This window comes from Pantherophis guttatus, chromosome 2 (genome assembly GCF_059756535.1).
Source record: "Pantherophis guttatus breed Tessera chromosome 2, ASM5975653v1, whole genome shotgun sequence".
Lineage (NCBI taxonomy): Eukaryota > Metazoa > Chordata > Lepidosauria > Squamata > Colubridae > Pantherophis > Pantherophis guttatus.
The window spans coordinates 19,289,682-19,315,922 of NC_142064.1; the positions used below are offsets into that span (position 1 = coordinate 19,289,682).

At 37.8% G+C, this 26,241-nt stretch overlaps 1 protein-coding gene across 3 annotated transcripts in view; it reads right to left on the minus strand.

Moving 5' to 3' along the window:
• The window catches only part of CCBE1 (collagen and calcium binding EGF domains 1), a 186,823-nt gene that overhangs the window by 94,656 nt on the left and 65,926 nt on the right, over positions 1–26,241 (minus strand). The gene's annotated exons all lie outside the window — the stretch shown is intronic.

Consider the following 26,241-nt stretch of genomic DNA (forward strand, 5'->3'; position numbering starts at 1 on the left):
ACCAAAATGGACGCCCGACTAAACTCTCCGGGAGCGCGAAGCTCCACACAAACTCTACCAGCTGTTGGGAGCGCGAAACTCCACCACAGGCAATTTTCGCCCCTTTAAAGGGAGCACGAAGCTCCACAATGCCCCAGAAAGGTGTTAATCAACGGGGCGAGGTAATCAACAGTCCAAGTAGTAAAATGATCCCTCAGCAGCCTAGCTGAAGCCAGCTGCCGAAAAAAACACACTCTAGAAGAGATGTAAAGTCCAATAACTCACAAGCCAAAGTCCAAGTACAGTCCAAAGTCAAATCCGATGTCAAATAGGAAGGATATCAGGGAAATAGATGATAAGGAAAGAAGAAAGAAGACAATAAGGCCAGAGACACAATCCCACACGACCATCCAGTCTGACGGACTGAGTCAAAAGCTGGAAGTCCATAGCAACAAGGGCGGGACTTAGCAACTTTGACAGACTCAGTCCACCAATCTGAACGGATGAGTACATCCCAGGCCTGGTTGCTGTCTCCACCCACAATGGAGAACAAGATTGGAGAAGACAATTTTGACACTTTTTATTTTTGCAATAAAATTATTCCTTTTACATGTGCTTGGGCAGTTTATGGGATATGCATATATCAATCTACTGTTGACCTCACCCCATTCCTAAGAGGTCTGTAAGGGGCGTTCATAAGCGCACCAAAGTGCCTACTGTCCCTGTCCTACTGTCCCTTTTTATTCGTATCCATTTCATGTATTCATAATCATGTTTATGCTTATATCTATTATCTAATACATGCTTGACAAATAAATAAAATAAATAAATAAATGCATGAGAAAGCCAAATGATTTATATAACTTCTGGAAGTCTTACATCCATTAAGAAGGGAAAACCTGATAGATACCCTTGTGTTTCTGTAATTTGTGTGAGTATGCATACATACTCACAAGCAAACAAAATTGGGGCAGGAGATTACAACTTTCCATTTCCAAAAAGGCCTAAATTCTCTCTGGAGAATCTAAGCAGGAGCAGCTAAGTGTTATTCAGTGACTAGGATGGTAAATTCTAAAGTATCCCCTTTTTTATTTTCCATTTTCATTAAACATTACTAAAAATTTATACACAAATATAAAAAGAAAAGAACACAGAATAACAAGTAAAATACAAATGATTAAATCAACAATTTAGAAATGTCATGGAGGTTAGGTTATCATTTTCCAGCACAACATAGTTTTAAATAACTAAATATGTTGTACTGCTTTCTCAGATTGAAAATCACAAACTCTAAAGTTAGAATGACTAAGAAACTTTTCGTTGGGCCCTAAAAACTTACTTTTTTCAGTTAGCCGGGCTGGCCTGATTCCATGTTGGTTTTAACGTTTGATACTGATTTTTAATTGAAATGTTTTAAATTATAGGCCAAATTTCATTTAATTATTTTTAAAAATTATTTTAACTTTTGTGTACAAATGTTTCTATTTTGGCTGTTCACCGCCCTGAGTCCGAAAGGAGAAGGGCGGTATACAAATCTAATAAAAGATAAAAGATAAAGATAAAGATAACTAATATGATATCATCAGTAACTGAGTGTAAACATGCTCGGGATAAACACAAGCCTATCATCTGACAACTATTAAAAAATAATAATAAAATAAATAAAATTTAATAATTAAAACAAGGAAGGAAGGAAAGGACATGGGAAGGGAAGGAAGAGGGGAGGAAAGGAAAGGAAAGGAAAGGAAAGGAAAGGAAAGGAAAGGAAATGTCAAAGGGCAGACTCAAAGGACCACTGAGTCTTTTTCTGCCAGAAGCTTTTTATGTTTCGATGACTTTAGACTTAGAATGACTATCAAGATTTATGGTCAGAATAAATTACTGAGTAAAATTATAAGCTACAATAAATTCAATCTATATTAGTAAAAATCTCTGTTTTTATATCCTGTGAAATTAAAATATATATTCTATACGTAGAAAAACCAAAATCCATTTAGGAAACTATGGCCTATGAATTCTCTGTCATGTTTGCTTTTAACACATGGAATTATTCTAGACATTAAAGCATACCCCCAAACTTAGTTAGCCATTCTTTTATTGAGAGATTCAAACAACCTCAATCTTTCCAGCAAAAAAGCATTTAATATTTCTTGCAGCAATATCATTAGCATAATCAAAGCAAATTCTGGACTCTTTGAAAGGATATGTAATTTAAAATATTTTATCAAGAATATTGCAGGTTGAAATGGGAATTTTATTTTCATGATTTGATTCACTTGAAGCATTTTCATTTTCTGAACTCCTGAGTTTTAAAACACTGCCACCAGATATGAAAAAGATCTGGTCTCCTTGTTGTATTTTTAGCATTTTTAGAAGATGAATTGTCTGCTGTAGCAATCAGAACTAGAGTAATATACCAATGACAAAACATACAATGGTCTACAAGTATAACAGTTAAAGTAAATGTAAATGTAATGTTATTTCACTGAAATTATGTTTGATACAACTATCAGCCCCACTACATAGATCAAACAATAAAATCAGCTCCAAAAGAAGATACAATTTTAATTGTATTAATTTTATTAATATTGGCTATAATAACAGAATCTGGCCAATATAGCTTTGCTTTATTTATACTCATGTGAATTAGGGAAGTGTCTGCCTGAGTTACTTGAATGTAACTTCTTATTTTGGATTTAAACTAGTCAGGTCTCTCAACATTCCCTCTTGTTTCTACATTTATTTCAATAAAATACTACTTATTTCAAAATGGTGAAGCCAATCATCTAGATTGGATCACAGTGAAGTATGAGTCTCAAAATATTATATCTTCATCTTAAACCTTGCAAGTTAAATGAATTCTAAGTGATTTGTTTGGATTTCAACTCCCAAAATTCCTACTCCAACGCAGCTGGAATTGAGTGCTGCAGTTTATTGAATAAAATAAACCTTACATTCTTTTGCTGCTTAAACAGGGTATTTTAGAGCAGAATTCAGCAAGTCAGATAAATTATAATATCATAATAAACAAATGTTCAAAGTAGAGTTAGTCCTAAATTTCGCTGACAACAATAACCTAAGACCAACTCTACTGATTCATTTTCTGATTCTTATTTCCCCTGGTGTACTTTTGAGTTTCCAAAATCAAAGCTTCTAATAATGTCTGATTAAGGATTTTGTGAAATAGGATTAAGATGTTTTTTTGCAATGCTAGTTGTAGCCCGAGATTTCATGTTCAGAGATAACAGAAAAACATAGTTTAAAAACGTTCTAGGAATACTGAAACGGACAAACAGAATGAGCACGTAGGTTGTTTTGATTCTAATTAATTCTAATTTTGATTCTAATTAATTGTTACACTGGAATCAGACTAAGTTCAACAAGAAGTGGGTTAGAATTTTTGTACGATGTTGTAGGTTAGATTACGAAGTCCAAAAACATCCCAGAAAAAGGGGCTGGTAAAACTGCATAGTTATACAATGAGCAATCCCTCCAATTTCAGGACTGGTGCAAGATTTGTTAAATTTGGCATTTCTGGGGTTTGGGAACAAAAAGGTAAAGCTCCTTTCTTTTTTAGTTTCCATATCCCTGAGCTAAAGGAATTAATAATTATCCAGCCTATCATTGGCAATGTAATAAAATAAAATAAAATACAGATAGTTCACAAATTCCAAAAATGCCATCGCTAAGCAAGACAGTTAAGTGAGTGTTGCTCTTTTACAATCTTTCTTGCCACAGCTAAGTGAATCACTGCAGTTGTTAAATTAATAATAGGATTATTAAGTGAATCTGGCTTCCCCTTGACTTTGCTTGTCAAAAGTTTGCAAAAGCTGATCACATGACCCAGGGACACAGCAACCCTCACACAGAGCAGTTGCCAAGTGTCCAAATTTTGATCATGTGACTATGGGACTACTGCAACGGTTGTAAGTGTGAAAACCAGTCATAAGTCACTTTTTTCAGTGCCACTGTGACTTCAAACAGTCACTAAACGGATAGTTGCAAGTCAAGGACTACCTATATTAGTTGTTTACCCACAAAGTAATAATATTTTATTAACTAAACCAGATACATATTCCAGTACAGTCCATCAAGAGAAATATTATATGCCATAAAATATAGTTTTTAGGAAATTGGAATTAGTATTTGTTAATTGCAATAAAAGAAACAATCTGAATATAAATGGGACATAATTTCTTGTTATTGGCCATTCCGTGTTGGTTTCAGGATCACCCCCTTTTCTTGCAATTAATCACCTATGAATGGCACATTCCTTCCAGTCCACACCATGCTTTTGTTGAAGGTTATTTGGACACTAGCTTCAAATGTGCTATTTCTCAGAAGGACAATTAATATAAACAGGCACTATTCCCCAAGACACGTGCTTGCAGTGATATCATATCACACCAATTTGCTTTTGTCCAAATGTTATTTGAGACATGTCAAAATATGTAACTCTGAGTTATATCTTGCTCTACTTCATCTGGTTAAAGACAAATTTATTGCTGATAAGTGCATTCTGTGAAAAATGACTCAATTCATAACCCTAACTAAGTTCTGCTGTGCTCAAAAAAAATAAAAATAAAAAATGAAATGAAAAAACAAGGCAGATTTATAAAAATAATGATTACAAAACGCATCGCAAAGGAAACTTGAATGTCACTACTTTGTATGAAAAAGTAATTGCAATAGGTAGATGTGATAATATTGCAGCATATAAATAGAAGATTATTTTCAAATATGCTGCAATTAACACTGGGTTGAAAAGCTAATTCCAGCAGCTAATTATACAGTTGGAAAAGCTATTTTGGCCCTCAGGCTTAACCCCTACTCCGCGCAAGAATCCAAATTAAAGCATCTCTTCTGAGTAAGTGGTCAAAAACCTCTTATTATTAATATTTTCCCCCCTAAACTTCTCTTGGAACTTTCTACAATTTAAATTCTTTAGTTCATGTCTTTTGCCTTGGAATGATAGAGAACTGGTCTTTATGTTTTCCATATCAAACTTTTCCAAGTACTGTATTTTTTGGAGTATAAGATGCACTCCCCCCCCTCCAAAAGTGGGTGGAAATGTCTGCGTCTTATACAGCGAATATTTGCGGTGGGGGAGGGAGGGGGGTTGGTGTGGCACCGATCAGTTGTTCTAGAATGGGCCGCGGCAGTGGCGGTGAATGGATAGCGGCGAAAGCAAACAGGCTGCAGCAAACGGGCCACGGCAAATGGGCCGCGGTGACAAACAGGCCGTGGCGGCAAACGGGCCACGGGGGCAAATGGGCCGTGGCAGCAAACAGGCCAGATGGATACTGAATGGATGCTGGGAGGCAGAGGCTGATTTTTTTTTCTTGTTTCCCCACCCCAAAAGCTAGGTGCATCTTATAGTCTGGAGTGTCTTACAGTCTGAAAAATACGATATTTAAAGAGTACTTTCATGTAATAGTAGTATCTTAATGCAGTTCTACTTAGGTAGGTTTTTCCATGGCAATCTATCCATAACCTGGTCTTCCAAAGATGCACCACTGTAACTAAGTTCCTTCCACGTTGCTGTTGGTCATCCTCGCTTTCTCTTTCCTTCTATCTTCACATAATGTGTCCAAAGTATAATAATTTGAATCTTGACAGAGAACTCCGGACTGATTTGTTCAATGCTGCAGTTGTTTGTTTTCTTGGCTGGCCCTGGTATTCTCAGGAGTCTTCTCCAACACCAGCATTCGAAAGCATAAACCACTAAATATAGCCTACTTTAGGCCTCATCATTGTCACCAATTTTCACCCAACGATTCTTCATCTTGGAGATCTATCTACTAGCCAAGCAGTCTCTCCATTGAAGAGGCCAATCTGAGTGAAAGAGCAAGAGTCGGAAAAAGTTGTCTGGAAATGATACAGGTACTCCTCGACTTATGACCACAATTGAGCCCAAAATTTCTGTTGCTAAGTGAGACATTTGTTAAGTGAATTTTGTCCCATTTATGACTTTTCTTGCCATGATTGTTAAGTGAATCTGGCTTCCCCATTGACTTTGCTTGTCAGAAGATTGCAAAAAGTGATCACATGACCCAGGGACTCTGCAACTGTCATAAATATGTTGCCAATGATCACATGATCATGGGGATGCTGCAAAGGTTGTAAGTGTGAAAAACAGTTATGTCACTTTTTTTAGTGCTCTTATAACAGTCACTAAACAAACTGTTGTACGTCGAGGACTACATGTATTGCCTTTTTTTATAAGTTTTATAGAACGACAACTTATTCCATTGAGAAAATATTTTCAGAGCAGAAAAGAAACTGATTTTCTGATTTGAGTTACATATATTCTTTTACTTCCCTCGTTCAAATCAGTGACCATACAAAGTAGGAATAGTCTCCAGAGAACATTTGAACTTTCCATTTCTTCCAGTTTACCACATGAAGGTTTCTTTAGTCTTTAGAGAAAATGACAACGGAAAGAAAAGGACAGGAAGCTTCACGCATCAGGAACAGACGAAAACTTTGAGGAACAGAATGAGGAAGTAAGATGAACTAAGAATTATGGCAGAAGGCAATAAGCATTCAGCAATGTTGAGGTCTGCCTCCAGATATGTAGTTGCATGCTTACTGCTTGGACATACTCAACTTGTGAATTGTAAATAAGCCAAAATTCTTTCATTGGTATTTCAAAATTACCTCTTTCCATCTCTCTCTTTGATACATGCTGTTTCTTGGTATGGACCGACCATAAAAACCTCGAGGTCCTACAGATCCCATGTAAGCTGTCACCCAAAGAGGTTCGGTGGGCACTGTACTTCGGGCACTTCACTTTCACATTGAAGGAAGGAACTTCCTGGCCGATGCTTTATCAAGAAAGCCACAATACAATGGCACCCGGGAAGATATGGTGCACGCTATGGTGCTGGGACCCTTTAAAGTGGCACAGGTGAATGAAAGGGACCAGGGTATGGGGCCACGGGGGAAGGATAGGAACGATATTCTCCATTCCCTACAAACCAGAGGTGAAATCCAGCAGGTTCTGACAGGTTCTGGAGAACCGGTAGCAGAAATTTTGAGTAGTTCGGAGAACCGGTAGCGGAAATTTTGAGTAGTTTGGCAAACCAGCAAATACCACCTCTGGCTGGTCCCAAAGTGGGGTGGGAATGGAGATTTTGCAATATCCTTCCCCCAGGAGTGGGGAGAGAATGGGGATTTTGCAGTATCCTTCCCTTGGAGTGGGGTGGGAATGAAGATTTTGCAGTATCCTTCCCCTGGAGTGGGGTGGAAGTGGAGATTTTGCAGTATCTTTCCCCTGCCATGCCCACCAAGACATACCCACCAAGCTACACCACGCCACATCCACAGAATTGATAGTAAAAAAAATTGGATTTCACCACTGCTACAAACAGCCCTGCTCGCCGACCCTTGGTTCCAGGCAAACCAGCAACTGCTTACGTGGCGTGATGGCCTCACATGGAAAGGGTCAAAAATATATGTGCCGGACTCCCAACACCTGGCCGTGTTGCAAAAATGTCACGATGCCCGAAATGCCCAGCAGTTCGGGCATTGTGCCATTTTTGCAACATTTCTGAAAACTCTCCATCTAACGAACTGACAGTTTTGGTGGCCGCGAATGAAGGCACCTCTCCCGCTATTACATGTAAATACAAATGTGTCTTATTACATCTGAACTTCCTAAAAACTAGTATGAGCTTGAGAGCGGTTATAGCATTCCCAGAACTAATTACAGGTAGTCCTCGACTTATGATTACAATTGGGACAGGACATTCTTTTGCTAAGTGATGCATTTGTTAGGTGAGTTCCTGCCTTATTTTATGAATTTTTAACTGTGGTCATTAATTGAATCACTATAGTTGTCCAAGTGAAACTTGGAAAAAATATTTTAAAAACCCAACTGTTATTTAATATACTTCTTGAACCCTTTATAGGATGGAAAATCAGTATTTAAAACTCTTGTCAATCTTCTCATTCTTTTCTGTTTCATTTGTTCATTCATCCCCTTCTTTCCATTTCAATGAATGTTCTCAGTTACACACCTACCTGGCTGTTACACAGCCGTTATATATTAGGAAAATGTTCAGAAATAAGACTGGCAAGCCAAATATGTTTTACAGAAAAGCGTAACTTCCAGGCCAAAAATAGTAACAGAAGACATATAAATCTTCCTTGGGAAGAAGGCGACTGAGAGCTTTTCCCACCTGGAGCATAAGCGTTTTCAATTTCTGAACACCATCCATCCTCTTTTGATGGAAACCGTTCTCACAGAATGAAGGTGTCAACATCGACCGCAGCTGCTGAGGAAGGGAATTTTGCTTATTCCCCATGGCCTCCTTATGAATCGTATCAGGAAACAAGGCCCAGGGATTCCATTTCCCCCTCTTCTGTCATCTGCCACTTGCAATTCAAGTTTCTTTGATGGGACGGTCATGAGCTTGCATCCCGGTTAGGTACATTTGCCAGGACAAGTTTTCTTTACTTTTATCTCTTCTGCAGTTTGTGCGAGTGCAAACACAGTGGACTATGGAATAAAACATGGTAACCACAGAAAGCAGCCTTGCATTTTAGCTGAGCAATATACAGCTAACAAAGCTACAAGTATCCCCAGACTCAGTGCTCACAAAAAAAAATGCTTTTTGAAGGTACCATTTCCAGATCTTTAATTTCCAAAAATAAGGCTAGGAACTTGGTGCGTTAAGTCTCTGTAAAGTAAATAGCAATAGTGCTTAGACTTATAAACTTATATAAGTATCTATATATATATACACACACACACACACACACTTATATAGAGAGCACTGCACACCAGAACAACTAGACACAAGAACAGTTTTTTCCTGAATGCCATCACTCTGCTAAACAAATAATTCCCTCAACACTGTCACACTAGTTATTAAGTCTGCATTACTATTAATTTTCTTATTGTTCCTATCACCCATCTCCTCCCACTTATGACTGTATGACTGTAACTGTTGCTGGTATCCTTACAATTTATACTGTTTCATAATATGATTTGATTACTTATTTGTTCCCTATGACTATCATTAAGTGTTGTACCTTATGTTTCTTGACAAATGTATCTTTTCTTTTATGTACACTGAGAGCATATGCACCAAAGACAAATTCCTTGTGTGTCCAATCACATCTGGCCAATAAAGAATTCACAGTGCTTTTACAGGCCCTCTCTAAGCGGTTTACAGAGTCAGCCTATTGCCCCCAATAATTTGGGTCCTCATTTTACCCACCTTGGAAGGATGGAAGGCTGAGTCAACCTTGAGCCTGGTGAGATTCGAACTGCCAAATTGCAAGCAGCCGGCAGACAGCAGAAGTATCTGAGCAAAATGCATCATTTCCATCCTAATACCTGACACGCATGCATACCTAAGCCACAACATCACCACCCCACTTTATGCAATCTCCACTCAAATATATTTTTAAAGGGACCAAGTGGGCTAATGAACTGAAACAGAGCATTTTATCTTTCCTCTGCACTCAGCATTCAGATCAAACAGGCCGTCTTTGTTTGTGAACCCTCTTAGCAGAGACAGGAGAGATAAATACTTTCATCTAGTAAAGTCAATAGACATACAACATCTACATACTGTGCAAAAGAGACAATCAACAAGCCAAAAAAAGTGGGGGGGGGGGAGAAACCCAAAACACCTCCCCACCAGCAATCAACATTCAGATAAGCATAGATTAACATCAAACCAACAATCGAGAAGTAAACAAAACTCCAGTCAAGGAACTGCCAAACTATCTAATAGTAAATAGCCCAACCAAAGAACCTCCAAGACCACTTCCCACCAACACTGGCAGGACAAGTCATTAGAATATAAACTGAGTTTATATTCTCCTTACTAGCACTGATGATGTTACCTAGCAGGGGTGGGTTTTACTTACCTTTACTACCAGGTTCGCATCGTACTTGCATGCACAGATCACTTCTGATGACATCCGGGCAGGGGTGAAATGCTCCTGGTTCGGACTGGATCGCCTGATCCGGTAGCAATGGAGGCGGGTGGTTTGGGGTGGTTCGGAGAACTGGTAGCAAAAATCCCTCCCCACCCCCATGCCCATCAGAGGCTTTTTATTTTAATTTTAAAAGCATTTTTTCTACAATCTCTTCGGCTGAAAAAATGCTTTTAAAAGTAAAAAAAGAGCCTCTGCCGATCAGGCAAGTCAGCTGAGATCATCAGAGGCTTTTAAAAGCATTTTTTTACAACCTCTTCGGCCGAAGAGGTTGTAGAAAAAATGGTTTTAAAAGTAAAAAAAAAAAAATTGGCCACGCCCACTCAGTCATATTATCCCCCCCACCAAGCCACGCCCACAGAACCGGTAGTAACAAAGTTCACATTTCACCACTGCATCTGGGTCAGTGGGCGGAGCCTCCCACTGGTTTTACTACCAGTTCTTGCGAACCAGTCCGAACCAGGGACAACCCATCACTGTTACCTAGTTTGGTTAATGACATGCCTGCAGGAAAACAAGCAAGTTCACAAAACACCAAGGACCCCTCATTTCAACTGTCAGCTACCAATATTACTATAATATCTTTATTATTATTATCTGCTACAATGTCCTACCTGTCAATGACTACTTCAGCTTCAACTGCAATAATACACGAGCACAATACAATAGATACAAACTTAAGATAAACCGCTCCAAACTCGATTGCAGAAAATATGACTTCAGCAACAGAGTGTCAATGCCTGGAATGCACTACCTGACTCTGTGGTTTCTTCCCCAAACTCCCAAACTTTAACCTTAGACTGTCTACCGTGGACCTCACCCCATTCCTAAGAGGTCTTTAAGGGGCGTGCATAAGCGCACCAACGTGCCTACCGTCCCTGTCCTACTGTCCCCATTTATTTGTCCCCATTTCCTGTATTCATAATCATGTTTATACATATCTGTTATCTTATGCATAAGTAAGTAAGTAAGAAAGTAAGTAAGTAAGTAAGTAAGTAAGTAAGTAAATAAATAAATAAATATTCCCCTTTATCAACTAGTAAAGCATTCTGCAAGCTAATAGCTTCCGTGTTTGCATTTACCAGGTTGATATCAAAGACTGGCTCATAGAACCCGCCTAGATTTAAAAATAATTGTTTTATTCCAGGAGTGAAATCCAGCAGGTTCTGACAGGTTCTGGAGAATCGGTAGCGGAAATTTTGAGCAGCTCGGAGAACCAGTAGCGGAAATTTTGAGTAGTTTGGAGAACCGGCAAATACCACCTCTGGCTGTCCCCAGAGTGGGGTGGGAATGGAGATTTTGCAATATCTTTCCCCCAGGAATGGGGAGGGAATGGGGATTTTACAGTATCCTTCCCCTGGAGTTGGATGGGAATGGAGATTTTGCAGTATCCTTCCCCTGCCACTCCCACCAAGCCACGGCCACAGAACCGGTAGTAAAAAAATTTGGATTTCACCACTGTTTCAATCCCCTTCAGTCCTGATACAGGAGTCCTCTGGTCTGCTTGATTGTTTTTATAAGGCAGCTCTTCTTTTACAAGGAAGGCTGTTTTTATGGGAGCAAAGCAATTAGGGCAGGTTTTTCAAGATGTCAGTATTTTAAGTAAGCAAACTCTTAGAACTTTGGAGAATAACTCCCATCCTATGTGAGAGACAGAAACAGAGACTGTGTGTGTTTAAGGAGGGGAACAAACAGAGGTTTGGGACAACGAGAGAATGATGAAAAGCAGAGACAGAGAATATGGCAAGACAGCTAAAAACAAATCCGATATTTTGCCTGGAAAGCATGTGCTTCCTTCTTGCTTTCATTTATTCTCTTGCACGGTTGCATATTTGTAAAGATAAAGGTAAGAATAAAACTTCTTCAAACTGAACTAAAATCTGGGTGACTTCATGGATAGGTTCCTGTCAATTTCTTGGCAGCAATATAGAAATGGTTTGTCATCATTTTTTCTTTCTTTCTTTTTACTCTATTCCTCCCTCCCAGAATTGAACCATGCTCAATCCTGCTTAGGTTTTGAGGTCCAATTAGGATCGCCATGGTGCTGCCACCTGACTACAACCACTATTTCAAAACATTCTTAAAGATCCATTTCACCCTGGGCACCTTTTTTTTTGAACTATTACCATCTGGCAGACAGTACCGGACAATAAAAACAAGGACAAATAGGCTGAAAAACAGCTTCTATCCCAGAGCAGTAACTATATTGAATTCTACTGTATAGTGTAATATTAGAATAGAATAGAATAGAATAGAATAGAATAGAATAGAATAGAATAGAATAGAATAGAATAGAATAGAATAGAATAGAATAGAATAGAATTCTTTATTGGCCAAGTGTGATTGGACACACAAGGAAATTTGTCTTTGGTGCATCTGCTCTCAGGGTACATAAAAAGACAAGATACACTCATCAAGAATCACAAGGCACAACACCCAGTGACAGTCATACGGTACAATAAGCAATCAACTCATACTAGGAAACAATCAATATCAATATAAATTACAAGGATACAAGCAACAAAGTTACAATCATGCAGTCACAAGTGGGAGGAGATGGACAACAGGAACGATGAAAAGACCAATAGCAATAGTAATGCAGCCTAATGTGAATAGTTTGACAATGTTGAAGGAATTATTTGTTTAGCAGAGTGATGGCGTTAGGGAAAAAACTGTCCTTGTGTCTAGTTGTTCTGGTGTGCAGTGCTCTATGTCCTTTTGAGGGTAGGAGTTGAAACAATTTATGTCCAGGATGTGAGGGGTCTGTAAATATTTTCACAGCCCTCTTTTTGACCCGTGCAGTATACAGGTCTTCAGTGGAAGGCAGGTTGGTAGCAATTATTTTTTCTGCAGTTCTAATTATCCTCTGAAGTCTGTGTCTGTCTTGTTGGGTTGCAGAACCCAACAATTAATGCATATTAATTAATTAATGATATTAATGCAGTATCAGGGGTTTTCAATTCAATTGTATAGAATGTGAAGGATTTTTGTTTTATTTTTTTATAGTTTTCTTATGTATGATGTACACTGAAGAGGGCATTTAATTTAGTTGTATGAGGTACAATGACAATAAAGTAAACTAAAAGGCCACAAGAGATAATCAAAACATGGGACATTCTCATAGTTCAAAAATGCTGCAAAGCAGCAAAAACGTGGTTTAATTCGAGATCACACTACATGGAATGAGCCACGAGAAATCACATTGTAGAAATTAACACAATTAGACATCCTTGCCTATTTGTTCAGGACAAGTGGCAGTGATGGGAGCTGCTAAGCAGACAGGTGGAAAATTATAAGCTCTGTAAAACAATAACAACATAAAGAAAGGGGGGCTTAAAATCTAATATTAATATCTAGCATGAATTCATAGTCACCCAAAGGAAGTTTATATCACAGACCAAAACAAAAAAACCACACACCTAGTAATCTTTCCATTTTCAACTTGTCTCTGTGAAATTCTCTTGGTGGCATCTTCAACTGGTGCACTTACAGGTAAGTCCTTGACTTACAACCATTCATTTAAGAACCGTTCAAAGTTGCAATGGCGCTGAAAAAAGTGGGGATCACGTGACACCCTCCCCATTGTCACATGATCAAAATTAGGGCACTTGGCAACTGGCATGAATTTATGATGCTTGCAGCATCCCACTGTCATGGGATTGGCATCTGCAACCTTCTGAGCTGGCTTCTGATAAGCAAAGACAATGGGGAAGAAGATGGATTTGCTTAAACGACCATAGGATTCACTTAAATAATTGCAGTGATTTGCTTAACAACTGTAGCAAAAAAGGTAGTAAAATAGGGTGTGACTCACTCAACAACTGCCTTGCTTGGCAATGGAAATTGTGGTCCCAATTGTGGTTGTAATTCAATGACTACCTGTACTTATTTCAAAGTTAGTAGCAATAGCATTTAGACCAGAGGTGTCAAACTCTACTTCATTGAGGGCCACATTAGGATTGTGTTTGACCTCAGGGGGCCGGGGCGGGCATGGCAAGGGTGGGCGTGGCCATCTCCACATCACTCGTGTTGAGGGTGCCTGTGATGGCCCGAGTACTCTGCCAATGAAAATGGAGATTGTGAGGGCTACACGCGCCCCTACCAAGCTCCATTTTCACTGGCGAGGCACTGCAGACCGGTCTGTTTCCAGGGTGGCCCCACGGGCCAGATCTAAGCATCCCCGGGGCCAGATCTGGCCTGCGGGCCTTGAATTTGACAGTGCTTTACAGCCTCACTAAGCAGTTTACAAGTCACCCAACAATCTGGGTCCTCATTTTACCCACCTCGGAAGGATGGAAGGCTGAGTCAACCTTGAGCCTGGTGAGATTCGACCTGCCAAATTGCAGGCAGCCGGCAGTCAGCAGAAATAGCTTGCAGTACTGCATTCTAACCACTGCACCACCACGGCTCTTAATAAAAGACATTCACAGGATCAATGGAAAAGAGAGGAGGAACAAGTGCAATTGCATACAGTATAGTACTGAGTTAGAACATTTGAAATGTTACAAAGGAAACCACACTTAAACTGAGCGCAGCACAGCTTCTGCAGTGCAAGACCCTTTGTAAACATCTGACATTCTTTCATTGTTGTGTGTGGTGTTAATTTCACTGCTTTGGTCTGGATGCAATACAGCCAACTTTGGGTTGTCATTATTCAAAAATCTCCCTCAACCTTATTGCGGTTTCCAGTCCCAACATTAATATAACCTTTGGCAGAAATACAGTCTGTGGCTTTCTGGGTTTAGTTGTTTGTTTCCAAAATTGTTCAGTAAGGAGACAAACATCCTCTAATGTATATTACGACATGGAAGAAGAGGAGAACGAAAAACAAAGGTATGATGATGGTACATTAGAGACCACAAAACTAGAAAGCCAGGATGGATAAATCTCATTTCTAAATGGAGGTTTTTGACAGCTTTGTATGGAAATGCAGCTACTGATACATAAATCTTCCAGTTCTGTTGCCTTTCCAATGGACAAAATAGAGCTGGGTAGCAAAAGATTTACAAGAAATTCTTGGCATTATAAAGAGACCTGCCTCTCATTTACAGACCTAATAATCTTAATCTTCTTAATCTTAATCTTCTCATCGTTCCTATTACCCATCTCTTCCCACTTATGACTATAACTTGTTGCTGTATCCTTACGGTTTGTATTGATTGTTTCCTAGTATGATTTGATTGCTTATTGTACCCTATGACTATCATTAAGTGTTGTACCTTATGATTCTTAACGAATGTATCTTGTCTTTTTATGTACACCGAGAGCATATGTACCAAAGACAAATTCCTTGTGTGTCCAATCACACTTGGCCAATAAAGAATTCTAATCTAATCTAATACTTGCAGAAATACTAATTAGAAATCAAAGGTAGTGAGAAACACTGCAATAATGAAGTTATAAATCGTTTTTGTAAAAATATATATTTCTCCAGAAGTGTTAAGCATTTTTCATTCAATTGGATAAAAAGCAAATTTGCTGTAGAAATTGTTTTAAAAGAGAAGTGGAGGCGGTCAAAGGACATATGTGAATATCCTATTTGCAAGGAAAAAATATCCCATTTTTATCTTGCAAATTGTTATCTCCAGCTATCTGCACTTTCTCAGATTCCCAGAATATCCCAATGGAAGACTTCAGGAAGAGACTCCTTCCATAAGTAGCAACACTGTGGACCCAGGGAGAGTTCAGCCACTGGCTTATTATAGGAGAACTGTCTTCTTCCTTTGGATAAACATTGACCCATTTTTTCAGAGATTTTGAAAGACCATTAATTGCAAGGGGAAGAGGAATATCTTTTTTTGTCCCATTTTTCATCTTCATCCTCCATCCTTGCCTCTTTGCAGACTCTACCTCACCTACTCATTGAGTTTTTTTGTAGTGTTTACCGTATTTTTTGGCCTATAAGACGCACCATTTCCCCCCCAAAAAGAGGGGCGGGGTTACATACTCCAAATGTAACCCCGTCCAGCTTCTCAAACGGAGGTTTCAGAGGCTGAAAAAAGCATCAGAAACAAAGCTTCAGAAAAGAAGCCCCCAAACAGAACTTCAGAGGCTTTTTTTCTGAAGCTCTGTTTCAGAGACTTTCAGAGGCAGAAAAGAAAGTTTTTTCTGAAAGAGTTTCAGAAGTTTCAGAGGCAGAAAAAAGAGCAAGGCACAGTGCTCACAACCAAGGAACCTGTTGCTAAAATTCACCTCAGGGAACAGCTGATTGGGGGTATTCCAGGAGGCTGATTGACCTGCCGATCAGCTTTTTTCTTATTTTCCTTCCCAAAAACTCTGGTGTGTCTTATACTCCGGTGCATCTTATACTCAGAAAAATATGGTAGTTTTAAACCATGGCATACTGTTTATGGTTTCTCACACTGTACAAACCTAATCCATTATGGTGTAATATCTGGGACTGCCTTAATCAAGCTTGTGTTTCTCCAGATAGATTTGAACTCAACTGGAAAATAAAAGGTTGTAGAAAGCCGTCTTAAACAATTTAGCCATTTATCTCATCTCATTTTTAGAAATCAAATTAATTATACCATTCAAATGTCCCAAAGGTGCTTTTTCCAAAAGGCAACTGGATTTTCTTGGGGTTTTATTTTTCTTTAAAAATGTTTCCTTTCCTTTCAAGAAGCTGAAGAATAGCAATAGCACTTAGACTTATATACCACTTCACAGCCCTGTCTAAGCGGTTTACAGAGTCAGCCTATTGCCCCCAACAATCTGGCTCCTCATTTTACCCACCTCGGAAGGATGGAGTCAACCTTGAGCCTGGTGACATTCGAACTGCCAAATTGCAGGTATCAGGCAGTTACAGAAGTAGCCTGAGATGAAGTGAAGAACTGAAGAAGCTTCTTGGATGAGAAGTGAAACATTTTAAAAGAAAAAAGAAAAAAGAAACAAGAAAGTCCAGTTGTCTTTTCAAAAAAGCATCTTTGGGACAACCATGACCTGGATGATTGAGAATCTCCATAGATCTCCATGTCCAATTCAAAGTGCCTGAATGTGGGATTCTAACAAGTAATCCATGCATTTACTCCTTTTCCAACCATTTAAACTGCTTACAGGCATGACCTCCATAATTCTTACAACTAAGATAACCATTACTAATAAGATTGGATGAGGAAAAGGATGGAGCTGATAAATAACTACTTGTCCAAGGCCACCCCATATGTTTTATGAGAAACGAGGCCCGAACTTGAAATATTGCAGTTCATACCTCTTTTTCCTAACCATGACAAATTGTCCACTCTTAAACTGCAAACTTCCAGAGTCATGTTTTCTTGATGCAGCAATAACAGAAACTTTAAAATGTAGTTGGAAAAAGGTACTTGCTAGTAATATATATTAAGACCTGATAATAAAACATAAAAGCTGCTCAACATCTGGATACTTTCTTACAGTGGCCCAAAAAGACCACCTTCAAACCCATGATGTTCTATTTTTGCTCCAAGAGGTCAAGATGAGAGGCCAACATAAACCATCATTCATCTGATGCGATGCTTGAATGATCATTTGGTGAAACTCTATCTTTATAATAGCATCGGTCAAAGAAGTGCAAGAGCAGAGGAAGAAAAATAAAAACATTTGGCTTCTTTGGAAAATGATGATTTAAGGAAGGTAACAAAACCCCAAGAAAATATGTCAGGTTCAGTGATCTAGGGCATTACTTCCACATACCAATTCAAGGAGAAGTTCCTCAGAGTAATGACAGATATACGGCAACAACTGCTGGTTGGATAACATTGCCTATTGTCTGACAGTTTTTTTATTTTTCAGAGCCAAGCTAGAAAACAAAAGCAGAAATGCTAGAGACTTTTAATGAAGGATTTGACAAAATGGGGAATGGTGGAGTTCACATATGGAGGAGCTCTTGAATTCTTGCCAAATTCTACATAAACTGCATCTCTCACACCATTTCACATGATGCTAAGTAACTATAGATTTGATTTATGTGTGTTTCTAATAAGTATATCTTTAAAAGGTATACAGTATTTGAATCTGAAGTACAACGAAACTCTTCAGCTGCTGGATAACACTCAAAACATCTCAATTTTTTTTTTTTTTTTTTAAAAAGGGCAAACCAGAAATGTATTAAATAAGAGCTGTGGGCTGGAATAACCATTTTTTTTTTTTACTTTGATTTTAAGATAGTGGAAAAATTCAACTCCAACTTCTCTGGCTTAAAAAAGCCAGACAAAGCACTATACATATTGGTGGTATCTGGAGCTCATGGCATATTTATTTGTTTATTTAAACAAGTTGTAAACAATTCTAATCCAACAGACTCGGTTCTGCTTCATCTTACTTTACTGGGGTAATGGTATTAGGAAAGCTTAATAATACAGACAGAATTCATTAAACTTCATTAAGCATGTTTGAATAAACAAAACATTAAGAACTGAGCCCAAAACCAAAACCAGACTATGGAGCCACACTGCTACAATCCAAAAACAGATGCACATTGCTTTCTAATTCTCCTGGAGACTTTAACTTCCAATGGCAGAACTCCTGATCATATTGGACAATTCTTTATCATGAAGGAATTGGCATTGTTCATAGAAGTAATGTATTTGTAGTATTCTATCTTTTCTCTCATAAAAAGCAATGTGCTCTGTTTATGGAACTTATGAAATTCCTTTCCACTAAAGTCTGGAAAAATAAGTTGGAGACGACAAACCTATCGGTGAATTATCTTCTAACGCAACATTAAATTATTCTCTATAGCAAACGGAATCTCCAACAAGGCAATCTTTAAACTGGTTTATTGCTCAAAGAAAACAATAATCCTTTCTGGTGAATATTTTTAGGGTAGAATAGAATAGAATAGAATAGAATAGAATAGAATAGAATAGAATAGAATAGAATAGAATAGAATAGAATAGAATAGAATAGAATAGAATAGAATAGAATAGAATTTTTTATTGGCCAAGTGTGATTGGACACACAAGGAATTTGTCTTGTGCATATGCTCTCAGTGTACATAAAAGAAAAGATTCGTTCATCAAGAATCATAAGGTACAACACTTAATGATAGTCATAGGGTACACATAAGCAATAAGGAAACAATATCAATATAAATCGTAAGGATACAAGCAAGAAAATTACAGTCATACAGTCATAAGTGGAAGGAGATGGGTGATGGGGACGATGAGAAGATTAATAGTAGTGCAGACTAGTCAAGTGTTCTGAGCATTTCTAAATGTATTTAGAAGAGCAAACAAGAGCACTTTTTAAAAAACTGTAAAATATCAGAAGCCAGAAAGGTGATTGAAAAAAAGATTATTAATGATCAAACTTCTTGTTGCTCCCTGCCCCAGGCAAAGGAAGTACAAATGATCAAAGTGATAGATTATGCTTTAGTACCTGGAGGCAGCAGAAGAGAAAGAAAAAAAACCTGGAGAAAAATCACAAAATACAAAGATCTGCAAATAAAATTAGAACAACTATGTCCAAAGAAAGCAAAGATGGTACCAATAGTAACAGACATCTTGGGTGCAATCCGAAAACATCTGGAGCTCCGTTTGTACACTATTGGCATTGACAAGATCACTGCCAGTCAATTGCAAAAGGCAGCTTTACTTGGAACAGCTTACATTCTGTGATGAAGCATTTAATACCATCGAACAATGTCTGCCTATCCTAGGACATGATAGATGGATAAAAACATCAAATCTATTCTAAACACCTGGCTGACTATGTGACAAACCACAATAATATCTATTATTACTACTGGATTAAATCAGCTAGGAACAATATTTAAATCATCTAAATGGGCAAATCCAGTAAAACAATACAGAGAAGAAGTCCTGCGTTAGATTTATTATGCAGGCAAGCTTACAAACAAAGAGATAAATAAATCTGACACGTTTCATTTCAACATTAAATTTGTGGAATCTGCTCTATAATTTGCCAGCTGGTATTTTGACAGCTGTCACCCCAGCCAATAAAGCAGGGTCCCAGGCTAGAGGAAACACTGCATGTGGTCATTGTTGCAGAGATCCTGACTCCATCCTCCGAGAATCAGAGACCACATCTGGCAGATCCACAAAAAGTGAAGAGGAAGCAACTTTAAAACAGATGAAAGCTGCTGCTTCTACTTTAAAAGGTTGCTTTGGATATTTTTTCCCTCTACCATCCCTAATCTTTAAAGTCATCTCAGTGCAATTGCACCGACTTTGCCAAGAACTTCAGTCTTCTTTAGAAAACTTTAAAACAACACAAGGACAACATTAATCAGTAGATGACTGCAAAGAAGACATCCTAAAGTGAAACTACAGACAGTCCTTGACTTATGACCAAAATTGACCCCCAAATTACCATTACTAAGCAAGACAGTTGTTAAGTCTTGAGTTTTGTCCCATTTTATGACCTCTTTTGCCACAGCTGTTTTAAGCATACCATTACAGTTGTTAAGTGCATCGTGTGGTCAGTAAGCGAATCTGGCTTCTCCCATTGTCTTTGCTTTTTGGAAGCCAGCTGGGAAGATTAAAAATAGTGACCCTGGGACAGTGCAGCTGCCTGTATATTTCTACAGATTAAAATTGCAGAGTGCAGTTAAACACAATACACAAGTTTACACTCTCAGAAATTGAAAGGAATATCAAGGCTTATTGAAGAGTTGTACAAAGTGACTCTATCAAATGAGTTTGTGAGATGGAACTGATCACCTAATACAAACCATGTCAAATATTATTCCTATTTATTACAGTTTGTGGAAATTAAAACAAATGTAATGTAATTTTACCACAGTAGCCAAGCTATTTAAAAAGCACTTAAATTCTTCTTCATGGAGAGCTTACCTTTGGATATGCATGTTACAATTCTTTGCGTGTTTTTCCATGAACTCTTGGAGGATCCACTATTATCATAATTGTGGTAAAAAGGTTGTTATGACATCATATAACAAACTGCCTTTAAGAAACTCACTAAATGTTCTTTACTCATTTGTGATATGTACCATATGCTAGTCCAATCATACATTTTTTGTGGTCAGATAAGAGTTTGCAAAAGTCATTCCCACATACCACAAGATAGAATTACAAGAAAAACTTTTAGAATGACAATTTATAGTACAGAATTTCGAATAGCTAAATGTTAGGTTTTTATAGCCCTTTTATAAGACCCTTCGTTTGTTAAAGACAAACTGAGATACATTCAGCATTCACATTAATACTTGCTACCTAAGCCAGTCTTTTATTTGATGAACATCCATGATTTGGAATTCCATAGGTATTTCTGACTTCCAGTGATGTGTATTCAGTGTTTTCCCTTCATCACTGTCATAACTGTAATGTTCACTGTATGAGGCAGTCGGTAAACAAGTTCTACCTCTATTCTTTGCAGACATACATCAACCAGGCAGCTCAATTCAATCCACCATTTTGCTTTGTATTAAACAACTTACTTACGGACATGCTTAATCCTTCAAAGAGGCAGGACAAAAAGAAAAGACTTGGGAAATGAGCCACTCTTAATGTGCAGTTGACATTTGATTAAAACTAAAATACCATCTTCCAAAAATGTTGACATAATAGCCCTTAAAAAAAATAACACAATATAACAACTCCAGAACCCTTGCCCAATCCAATGCTTCTATCATCTGATTCTCTACATCATCTGTTTACTGTTTAGGTTTAATGCATTGCTGAACATAGTTTTAATGTTTTAGTTCCCAGATAGTGTGCAAGCAATAATGGTTTCCTTTTGTGTCAGTTATTTTTTCTCTTTTTTCCAATTCTCTGAAGAGGTGGTATTGCAGCACAAGTTTGAATTCTCACATGGTTTTAATTATTTTCTGAAAGGAGGATGAGAATGTAATATCGAGGATGGTGTGAGAACTTGAAAGGGAGAAAGGCTTAAGGACCCAGCTAGTAATAAAACAGGAAAAACAGAATGTAAGGATTCAGATCACCCTTTGGCGGTGTTCCCACAATGTTTAAGCCACTGTGTGTCACTAGCCTGAGTCAATGTGTTAAACTGGTAGATTAGACACTACACAATTACACTAACTAGGTCAATCCCCATTTGATGGATGGATGGATGGATTGATTTGATTTAAATTATCTGACCACCCAACTTGCAAAACAGTTAATGCAGTGTACAATCGGTTAGAACAGGGGTGTCAAACTCAATTTCATTGAGGGCCCCATCAGGGTTGTGTTTGACCTTGGGGGCCAGGTGGGTATGGTCACAGTAGGGTGGCCAGCTCGATGTCACTCATGTCGGGGGCACCTGTGGCGGCCCGAACACTCTGCCACGAAAACGGAGTTCGGGAGGCTGTGACAGCCTCCTGCAACCTTCTGCCAGTGAAAACTGAGCTCAGGAAGGCCGCATGTAGCACCGTGGGCAGGTTCTTCGCTGTTTCCAGGGTGGCCCTGCAGGCCAGATCTAAAAACCCTGTGAGCTGGATTCAGCCCATGGGCCTCGAGTTTGACACCCCTGGGTTAGAAGCACAAAACACAGAAATGAGAAACAAAACCCAACAAATTACCCAGACCATAAAAAGAAAAGGACAGAATATAATCAAAAGCAACCACTGCATATTCCATCCAAGCTGTTTGATTTCTGGGCAGGGAAATCAGATTTTCAGAAGCTGATGGAAGATAAGGCCATCTAATCTGGCCATCCAACTCTCCAAGGATCAGGCCATCCAACTCTCCAAGAGAAAGTTGGGAATTGGGGCAAAAGTCCACTTTCTTCAGAAGTGTGCAATTACCTGTATGCCCTTACAGTGAGGGAGTATTAGCAGATCAATAACCTCACATAAGCACTGTATCCAATCAGTATTTGGAGATGTGGCTGATGCAGGACATTTGCAATGAGGTCTTTAATGGGTTTCCAGCTACATTTTCTGTTCTGCTCTTACTTTCTCAAACACCCAAATAGCCTAAGACTCAGTTTAGGTGTTCCTAGAACTTGACTGAAATGAAGTTACTTTATTTCTCTGCATGACTTGGTTTATTTAGAGTTAAACTTATACCCTCTGAGGAGTTAGTTAACTGGGTTAATGAATCTTTTGCATACTGAAATAGAAACAGAATCACAGCATTGGAAGGGACCTTGGAGGTCTTCTAGTCCAACCCTCAGCTCAAGCAGGAAACCCCAAACCATTGCAATGGTTATCCAATCTCTTCTTAAAATTAAAATATTCCAGAAGTTAACCCAACAAGTCCTCCCCTTGTTGCCATTAAGTGAGTTGGGGAACATTTTCTACCTCAAAGAAATGTGAATCATATGTGTTGGTCTCCCAAATTCCTTAATTTATATTTGAATAGAATTGTTTTCTTTGTAATATATATTATCTTTGCATTCTAATTTTATTTTATTTTATTGCATTTAAATGCATTTTTCTAAAAGGGCCTATAAGTTTCCTCAGGGTCAATAGCATAAAATAAAATTAAGAAACATGTAAAGCTTTCAGGATTTTTATATATCTATAGTGGTTATGTAACCACCACTGACCCACAATCTTAATTAGATTTCAGAGCAGATGCATAATGATTTGGAAACTGCGACAGTGAAACCCCTAAGAGGAACCATGAAAAAAAACCTGTATTACTATACAACCATGTATATAAATGGAACACTATTATTATAGCGTAAAGACATAATTCCTTGAAACACTTTCCTACTAAGGAATAGCATGCATTTCTAAAAAAAGTCTTATGAATTCCAGCCCCTCTTCTTTTTCAGGATTCTCTCAAAATCTCACAGCATGAAATTCCATTCAAATACAGCACTGCTCTCCTGGATATCAATTAGTTCAATAAGTTTATTCTACACTAGCCAAACTGTGTCCCACTGGATCAGCATTTCAGAGATAGTCTCTTCTCTAAAGAGAGAAACATAATGACCACAGGTGGGCTAAACAGTAGTGGGAATGGGAATTGGAACAATTTCTGATTTCCTGCTGGCTTCCCCATTGCATTTCCTTGTGGAAGCTGGCAGGGAGCATCAGAAAACTTCTTCCCATCCCATCCCATCAGGCAGGTAAGTGACTGCTGCTGGGTAGGAGAAGAAACAAAAGATTGTGAGTGTGGCTCTCACAGAATGTTCCAGATTTTGGACACATTCTATAAATTCGTCTGTTTCAGATAATTTTGTTCAAAAATTGTTGTTCTGTTTCCCCCCGTTATAAATTATACAAACAAAAATGTTAGTTGTATATAGATGTTATGTTATAATCTTTAATTTCCTTCATGATACAAATAATGTACGTAGCTGCAGGACAGGAGTTGTGGATATGTTTTTAGTTCTTTGAAAATGGGGCCCAAAGTCTTGAAATAGAGATGAAGAACTTTAAAGCTTAATAAGAAAGCTAGGAGAACAACAATTTCTGTATTGATGGGTGAATTAGGTAGATCGAGTAATTACAATTGGTAAAATGAGGCCAGTCAGTTGTGGCTTATTTACTTTTTTATTTATTTTATTTATTATTTACTGTTATGGTTATGGAAACTATGGCGAACAATATAGGTGAACCTGATAAACCTAAAAAATGAACTAATTGATCTCACCCACATCCAGACTCTAACAGAAGTTTAGAACAATATTAAACATTTAAAATTGACCAATGATGGTTATCTGACTAAACAAAGACAAATCAATCAAGTATATTCTTTTAAAAATTACTTCATTACCCTGCTCATAACTGATCAAACACATTCATGATCGTTAAATGGAAACAATGACATTAAGTGTTAAAAACATAATCATTAATTAACTCTCAACAAAGTTAAACAGTCTTTTTATTCTTGCAGGATCTGTTTACATGCTTATAATAATGTTTAAAAACATTTTGTTTAAAAACTGAAAGGCTTAAAAAAAAAAGGCAAAATCCAGATAATGGAAATGATACTCCATGATCATACAGTAGTCAAAATGGATTTGTGGGTATTGGGATGACAGCCCACAATAATTTGAAAATTATTACAATAATTATAGACTTATATAAAAGAAAAACATTGTAATACTGCTAAATTTATTTATTTATTTATTTGTCAACAATACTGGAAGTAACAGTCTGATAGTATCTGAAGTGTATTATATTACAATCCGATCCAAACACAATAGTTAGGTTAATGCATACATTTAATCCATATTAAGCACCACATTATAGCTTCACATGCTGTATGAATCAGATCAACTATGCTTTACATAGCATCCTAAAAGATATTTTTGAATCTTAATGCTTAGGTAAAGATAAAGGTTCCCCTCGCACATATGTGCTAGTTGTTCCCAACTCTAGGGGGCGGTGCTCATCTCTGTTTCAAAGCTGAAGAGCCAGCATTGTCCAAAGATGTCTCCATGGTCATGTGGCCGGCATGACTAAACACCAAAGGCACACAGAACGCTCTTACCTTCCCACCAAAGGTGGTCCCTATTTTTCTACTTGCATTTTTTACTTTCGAACTGCTAGGTTGGCAGAAGCTGGGACAAGTAATGGGAGCTCACCCCATTACACTGCACTAGGGATTCGAACCGCTAAGCTGCCAACCTTTTGGTCGACAATGTTTACTTAATGCTTACTAAGCCATAATGATTGGATCCATACATTCTAAACTTAACTTATGGTTTACTAACCTTATTAGCTCAATTCACAACATCTATTACAGCTTATATGTGTTAACTTTTATTTATTAAATTAAAAGCAAAATACTCCCTTATGCAATGGAATTGTTGGTTTCATAGACTATTTAGCAAACTAATAAGCAGGCAATACATTAATGTGCCACTCACATTTTTTTGAAAATAAAAATAAGTAATGCAACAGAAGAAAGAACATATTTTACCTTCTCATCCCCCAACATATATTACACCGACAGCCCTTTACTCTATATAGCATGAAAATACAATACAAAACACAAATTTGAAAGTAAAGAAGTTCAGATAACAAAATAATTTTATTAGCATAATTTTAGCATATACTTATTTTAAAATCCTTAAATGTACATAGGAGAAAAAGCTTAGAGTTTTTACAGAATAGTGGCTTTTTAAAAAGGTTGTTCTTAGAAAACTGAGAGCAAAATTTTCTTTTTTGTGCATTTATGATTTTAAACGCAGAAGTTTTAAAACTTGTACCATTCTGAAACTGCCATGAGTCCTGTGGAATTATGGTGGGGTACGAATATAATAAAGAAACATTTAGGACCTAGAAAAATTCCATCATGCAGGATCACCAAACCTAAAATTGCTTGACAGATTTTTTTCGTCCCAGTGATGCTTTCTAATGGTTGAATATTCTTTTTTTTAAAAAAGCCTGATTTTTTTTAAGGGCTGCATTTCACCATAAATACATCCAGCAAATGTGTAAAG